Genomic DNA, 7,239 nt, shown 5'->3' with positions numbered 1-7,239 from the left:
AATGAAAAAGTCAAAGAAGTCCAATGAACTCCAAAGAGAATAAATCCAAATAAGACTATCCCAAGACACATAACAATCAGTCTGTCAAATGTTGAAGAGAAGCAGAAAATTCTGAAAGTGGTAAGAGAAAAACAATACTACATTCAAGGGAAACCACATAAGACTGAGTTCAAAATACTTAACTGACACCAGGGAAGTAAGATGGTGGTGGTATGATATAATTAAGATCTGAAAGAGAAAGACTTCCAGCCAAGAAATCTGTACCCAGTGAAATTGTCTTTCAAACTGAGGGAGAGATTAAAATTTTCACATACATACATAAAAAATCCCAAAAGAATTTGTCAACAAGAGACTGACATTAAAAGAAATACTAAAGGGAGTTCTTCCAGCTGAAAAAGAAAAAGAAAGAAGGAAAGAAAGACAGGAGAAGGAGGCCTAGAGGAGGGCACAGAATTGAATAGTACCAGTAAGGATAACTTAAAAGGTAAAAAGAGAAAGAAGGAAAAGAACATATAGATCTGACAAATAAAATTTAAAAGATAAGGTGGTGGAGTCAAGAAATGCCTTTTCATTAATAACTTCATATGCTGACAAAACTTACCAATTAAAAGATACAGATGGGCAGAATGGATTAATAAACATAATCCAGCTATATGCTGCTTACAAGAGACTCATCTTAGACACAAGGATACAAGTACATTGAAAGTGAAAGAATGGAAAAAGATGTTCCATGTAAGCTGTAGCCAAAAGAAAATAGGAGAAGCTATACTAATATCATGCAAAATAGACTTTAAATGTAAAGGTATCATAAGAGAAAAAGAAGGACACTATATATTAATAAAAGAGACAATTCACCAAGAAAAAATAATCATGAATGTTTATGTTCCCAGTCAAGGAGCTCCAAAGTACAAGAGACAGATATTGGCAAAACAAAAGGGAGTGATAGATATTTCAGCATTAATAGTAGAAGACATCAATACACCTTTCTCATCTATAGATGGAACAACCAGACAGAGGAATAGCGAGGAAATAGAGAACTAAAACAATTTGATTAATGCATTAGACCTAACAGACATATATGGATTGTTACATTCAAAAACCCAGGGTATACATTCTTCTCATGGGACATTCTCCAGAATAGACCATCTTCTGGGACATAAAACAGGTCTTTATAAATTTAAAAAGATTGAAAATATTCAACTTTTCCTGATCACAATGGAATGAGGCTGGATTTTAATAACCACCAAAGAATGAGAACATGTGCAAATATATGGAAATTAAATAACACAATCTTAAACAAGTGGGTCAAAGAATAAATTTCTAGAGAAATCAGTAGCTATCTGCAGATGGATGAAAATGAGAATACAACTTATCAGAACTTATGGGATATGGCAGAGGTTGTGCTGAGAGGGAAATTATTGCCCTAAATACCTATATTTAAAAACAAGAAAGAGCAAAAATCATGGACTTAACTGCTCACCTGGAGGAACTTGAGAAAGAGCAGCAAACTAACCCTGAAGCAAATAGAAGAGAAATAACAAAGATTAAAGCAGAGGTAAATGAACGGGAGAACAAAAGAACAATAGAAAGAATCAATAAAACCAAAAGTTGGTTCTTTGAGAAAATCAATAAAATTGATGGGCCATTGGAAAGACTGTAAAAGAAAAAAGAGAGAAGATGCAAATAAACAAGAGCAGAAATGAGAAGGGGAACATTACTACTGACCCTGAAGAAATTAAAGAAATCATAAGAGGACACTATGAACAAGTACATGTCAACAAACAAGACAACTTAAATGAAATGGACAAATTTCTGGAGACACACAAACAAGCTACACTGACTCAGGAAAAATTTCAAAATCTCAACAAACCAGTCACAAGTAAAGAGATTAAATTAGTCATCAAAAATCTTCCTACAAAGAAAAGCCCAGGGCCAGATGGCTTCACAGGGGAATTTTACCTAATATTACAAAAAGAACTAACACCAATCCTGCTCATTTTTTCCCAAAAACTTGAGGAAAAAGGAACTCTACCTAACTCATTTTATGAAGCTAATATAACTTTAATACCAAAACCAGGAAAAGATGATATAAGAAAGGAAAACTATAAGCCAATATCCCTAATGAATATAGATGCTGTACAGGTTTGAAAGGATGTATGTCCCCTAGAAAAGCCATGTTTTAATCAAAATCCCATTTCATAAAGACAGAATAATCCCTATTCAATACCCTATGTTTGAAACTTTAATCTGGTCATCAACCTGGAGATGTGATTTAATCAAGAGTGGTTGTTAAGCTGGATTAGGTGACGACATGTCTCCATCCATTTGGGTGGGTCTTGATAGGTTTCTGGAGTCCTATAAAAGAGGAAACATTTTGGAGAATGGGAGATTTGGAGAGAATAGAGAATGTTGCAGCACCATGAAGCAGAGAGTTCATCAGCCAGCACTTTGGGGATGAAGAAGGAAAAATGCCTCTTGGGTAGCTTCATGAAACAGGAAGCCAGGAGAAGAAGCTAGCAGATGATGCTGTGTTCACCATGTGCCCTTCTAGATGAGAGAGGAACCTTGACCATGTTCGCCATGTGCCCTTCCACTTGAGAGAGGAACTCTGAACTTTATCAGCCTTCTTGAACTGAAGTATCTTTACTTGGATGCCTTAAATTGGACATTTCTATAGACTTGTTTTAATTGGGACATTTTCTTGGCCTAAAACTGTAAACTAGCAACTTATTAAATTCCCCTTCTTAAAAGCCATTCTGTTTGTGGTGTATTGCATTCTAGCAGCTAGCAAACTAGAACAGATGCCAAAATTCTCAACAAAATATTTAGCAACTAGAACCCAACAACACATTAAAGGAATTATACACCATGACCAAGTGGGGTTTATACTAGGAATACAAGGATGGTTCAATACAAGAAAATAGATTAATGTAACAGAGCACATTAACATGATCATTTTGATTGATGCTCAAAAGCATTTGACAAAATTAAACATCTTTTTTTTCTGATGAAAACACTCCAAAAGGAGACTTTAAAGGGTGTCGTCGGTAGTGGAAGATTCTTCAACCAATCATTATGTCAACCAACACAGATGTTTCTCTATCTTCATATGATGAAGATCATGGATCTACACTTATCCGAAAAGCTAGAGAGGCACCATTTGTCCCTATTGGGATGGCAGGTTTTGCAGCAATTGTTGCATATGGATTATACAAGCTGAAGAGCAGGGGAAATACTAAAATGTCTGTTCACCTGATTCACATGCCTGTTGCAGCCCAAGGCTTTGTTGTGGGAGCAATGACTCTTGGTATGGGCTATTCCATGTACAAAGAATACTGGGCAAAACCTTAACTTTAGAAGAAGAGATGATGTCATGGTCTTGCTGGTGGTATTTGTTTTCGTTAAGACACTTCAAATTGAGGTTACACATATATGCTGAAAATAAATTGAGTACATTCAGACAGTAACACAATTTTTTGAATATTGGCTTCCTTTCTTTCAGGCTTGATTTGTCTGGTGACCAAATTATTGGTGACAAGTTCACTAACTAGGTCATTCAGGGAAATCAAGTTAGCACAAAAGAAACGTGTCATTCAGATTATCTTGATAATGGTAAAATGTCCACATTCTTTAACTCTTATAGGTGAAATTAGCTCTAAAAAAGACAGCAGGCAGAATATCACATTGTTTGGCTGTTATGTAAGAATACCATTTACCCAAATTAATTTAATTTTTTTCTGCCTACCTTCTGCACTTGTTTCGCATTTTGGTTTCTAGGGCTGGTTGACTCTTAAAGAACTCTTTCAGAAAAGTGCATGGAATACAACATTGTAATGTCTCCCACAACTGAACATATGTGTGTTTAAACTAAACCTGAAAACCTGGTAACAGAGCTGCTTAGAAGTAGTATTTATTTTAGAATCATGCTTATTAATAAACATGAGAATAACTTAATTATGGATTCCATTTAACTCTTTCATAATTGCAGAATTATATTTTTACTGCTGTTATAACTTATAAGTGTCATCTTGAAATAGAAGTATGTAAAGTGCTAATCAAAAGAAAATGAGGACTTGAAATGTGTATAGTATTTGTTTATTTTCTCTGTAAGATTCACAAATGTTGAACAAAACACCTTACCTGTATTGAAGGTGATAAGTGATTTATGAACAAGTTGGTTTGGCAAGGGATTATATACAGATTTGATATACTACAGAATGCTTTGTTGCACTTGTGAAAATTTTTGGTCTGACTTTACATTCCATGGTGATAACATGGTAAACATATTGTTATTAAAGTGAGTGAACACATCAAAAAAAAACACTCCAAAAGATAGGAATCAAAGGTAACTACATGAATATGATAAAGGGGATGTAGAGGAAAAACTGATATCCAGCATAGTATTCAATGGAGAGAGACTGAAAGCTTTCCCCCTAAGATCAGGAGCAAGACAAGGATGCCCACTGTCACCACTATTATCCAACATTGTGCTACAAATTCTAGCTTGAGCAGTCAGGTAGGAAAAATAAATAAAAGGCATCCAAATTGGAAAGGAAGAAGTAAAACACTCATTATTTGCAAATGATATGATACTGTACTTGGAAGATCCTGAGAAATCTACAGCAAAGTAACTTGAGCTAATAAACAAATTCAGCAAGGTCACGGGATACAAAGTTAATGTGCAAAAATCAGCAATGTTTCTATACACAAGAAATGACCTAACTGAGGAGTCAGTTAAGGAAAAAATTCCATTCAAAATAGCAACTAAAAGAATCAAAGTACTTAGGAATGAACTAAACTTGAGACATAAAGGACTTGTACACAGAAAACTACATAACATTGCTAAAAGAAATCAAAGAAGATCTAAATAGGTGTAAAGATATTCCTGCTCATGGATAGGAAGGTTAAATATAGATAAGATGTCAATTCTACCAAAATTGGTCTACAGATTCAACACAGTACCAATCAAAATTCCAACAACCTACTTTGAAGACTTGGAAAAGCTAGTTAACAAATTCATCTGTAAGGGAAAGAGATCCCGAATAGCTAAAAGCATCCTAAATAGAATGAAGTGGGAGGAGTAACATTCCCTGACTTTAAAACTTATTATAAAGTCACAGTGGTCAAAACAGCATGGTACTGGCACAAAGATAGAAGTATTGACTAATGGAATCACATTGAGAGTGCAGAAATAGATCACCAACTCTATGGTCAACTGATTTTTGACAAGGCCCCTATATCCTCTGAACTTGGACAAAAATAGTCTTTTTAATATATGGGCATGGAAGAATTGAATATCAGTAGTCAAAAGAATGAAAGAGGATACTTACCTTAAACCCTATACAAAAATTAACTGAAAGTGGACCAAGCACCTAAATATAAAAACTAGCACCATAAATCTTCTAGAAGAAAACTTAGGGAGACATCTTCAATACCTAGTGATAGGAGATACCTTCGTAAACTTTACAGCCAAACTGCAAGCAACAAAGGAAAAAATGGATAAATGGGAATGCCTCAAAATCAAATGCTGTGCTCGCTTCGGCAGCACATATACTAAAATTGGAACGATACAGAGAAGATTAGCATGGCCCCTGCACAAGGATGACACGCAAATTCGTGAAGCGTTCCATATTTTTAGCACTAGAGTCAGATACAAAAAGACAGAAGAGAGAGGCATGGAGAAAAGTGTAGAAAGAAGGAAAATCAGATATGATATATATAATACAAAAGCCAAAATGGTAGAGGAAAATATTATCCAAACAGTAATAACTCTAAATGTTAATGGACTGAATTCCCCAATCAAAAGACATAGACTGGAAGAATGGATTAAAAAACAGGATCCTTCTATATGCTGTCTACAGGAAACACATCTTAGACCCAAAGATAAACATAGGTTGAAAGTGAAAGGTTGGGAAAAGATATTTCATGCAAATAACAACCAGAAAAGAGCAGGAGTGGCTATACTAATATCCAACAAATTAGACTTCAAATATAAAACAGTTAAAAGAGACAAAGAAGGACACTATATACTATTAAAAGGAACAATTAAGCAAGAAGACATAATAATCATAAATATTTACGCACCAAACCAGAATGCCCCAAAATACGTGAGGAATACACTGCAAACACTGAAAAGGGAAATAGACACATATACCATAATAGTTGGAGACTTCAATTCACCACTCTCATCAATGGACAGAACATCTAGACAGATAATCAATAAGGAAATAGAGAACCTGAATATTACTATAAATGAGCTTGACTTAACAGACATTTATAGGACATTAAATCCCACAACAGCAGGATACACCTTTTTTTCAAGTGCTCATGGATCATTCTCAAAGATAGACCATATGCTGGGTCACAAAGCAAGTCTTAACAAATTTAAAAAGATTGAAATCATACACAACACTTTCTCGGATCATAAAGAAATGAAGTTGGAAATCAATAATAGGCGGAGTGCCAGAAAATTCATAAATACATGGAGGCTCAACAACACACTCTTAAACAACAAGTGGGTCAAAGAAGAAATTGCAAGAGAAATTAGTAAATACCTAGAGGCAAATGAAAATGAAGACACAACATATCAAAACTTATGGGACGCAGCAAAGGCAGTGCTAAGAGGGAAATTTATTGCCCTAAATGCCTTTATCAGAAAAGAAGAAAAGGCAAAAATGCAGGAATTAACTGTCCACTTGGAAGAACTGGAGAAAGATCAGCAAACTAATCCCAAAGCAAGCAAAAGGAAAGAAATAACAAAGATTAGAGCAGAAATAAATGAAATTGAAAACATGAAAACAATAGAGAAAATCAATAAGACCAGAAGTTGGTTCTATGAGAAAATCAATAAGATTGATGGGCCCTTAGCAAGATTGACAAAAAGAAGAAGAGAGAGGATGCAAATAAATAAGATTAGAAATGGAAGAGGAGACATAACTACTGACCTCACAGAAATAAAGGAGGTAATAACAGGATACTATGAACAACTTTACGCTAATAAATACAATTTAGATGAAATGGACAGGTTCCTGGAAAGACATGAACAACCAACTTTGACTCAAGAAGAAATAGACGACCTCAACAAACCAATCACAAGTAAAGAGATTGAATTAGTTATTCAAAAGCTCCCTAAAAAGAAACGTCCAGGACCAGACGGCTTCACATGTGAATTCTATGAAACATTCCAGAAAGAATTAGTACCAACTCTCCTCAAACTCTTCAAAAAAATCAAAGTGGAGG

The 7,239-nt window shown here is 34.8% G+C and overlaps 1 non-coding gene and 1 pseudogene across 1 annotated transcript; both read left to right on the top strand.

Annotated features, from left to right (window-relative positions):
* Positions 1–3,075: 3,075 nt before the first annotated feature.
* On the top strand, positions 3,076–3,420 carry LOC143689544 (HIG1 domain family member 1A, mitochondrial pseudogene; annotated as a pseudogene).
* A 2,109-nt stretch (positions 3,421–5,529) lies between these two features.
* Positions 5,530–5,636, top strand: LOC143643098 (U6 spliceosomal RNA). The gene has a single exon (XR_013156135.1). It is a non-coding gene; the product is annotated as a U6 spliceosomal RNA (small nuclear RNA).
* The last annotated feature ends 1,603 nt before the right edge of the window (positions 5,637–7,239 follow it).

The sequence above is a fragment of the Tamandua tetradactyla genome, chromosome 7 (genome assembly GCF_023851605.1).
Source record: "Tamandua tetradactyla isolate mTamTet1 chromosome 7, mTamTet1.pri, whole genome shotgun sequence".
Classification (NCBI taxonomy): Eukaryota; Metazoa; Chordata; class Mammalia; order Pilosa; family Myrmecophagidae; genus Tamandua; species Tamandua tetradactyla.
This window is presented reverse-complemented; position numbering and strand designations above follow the sequence as displayed.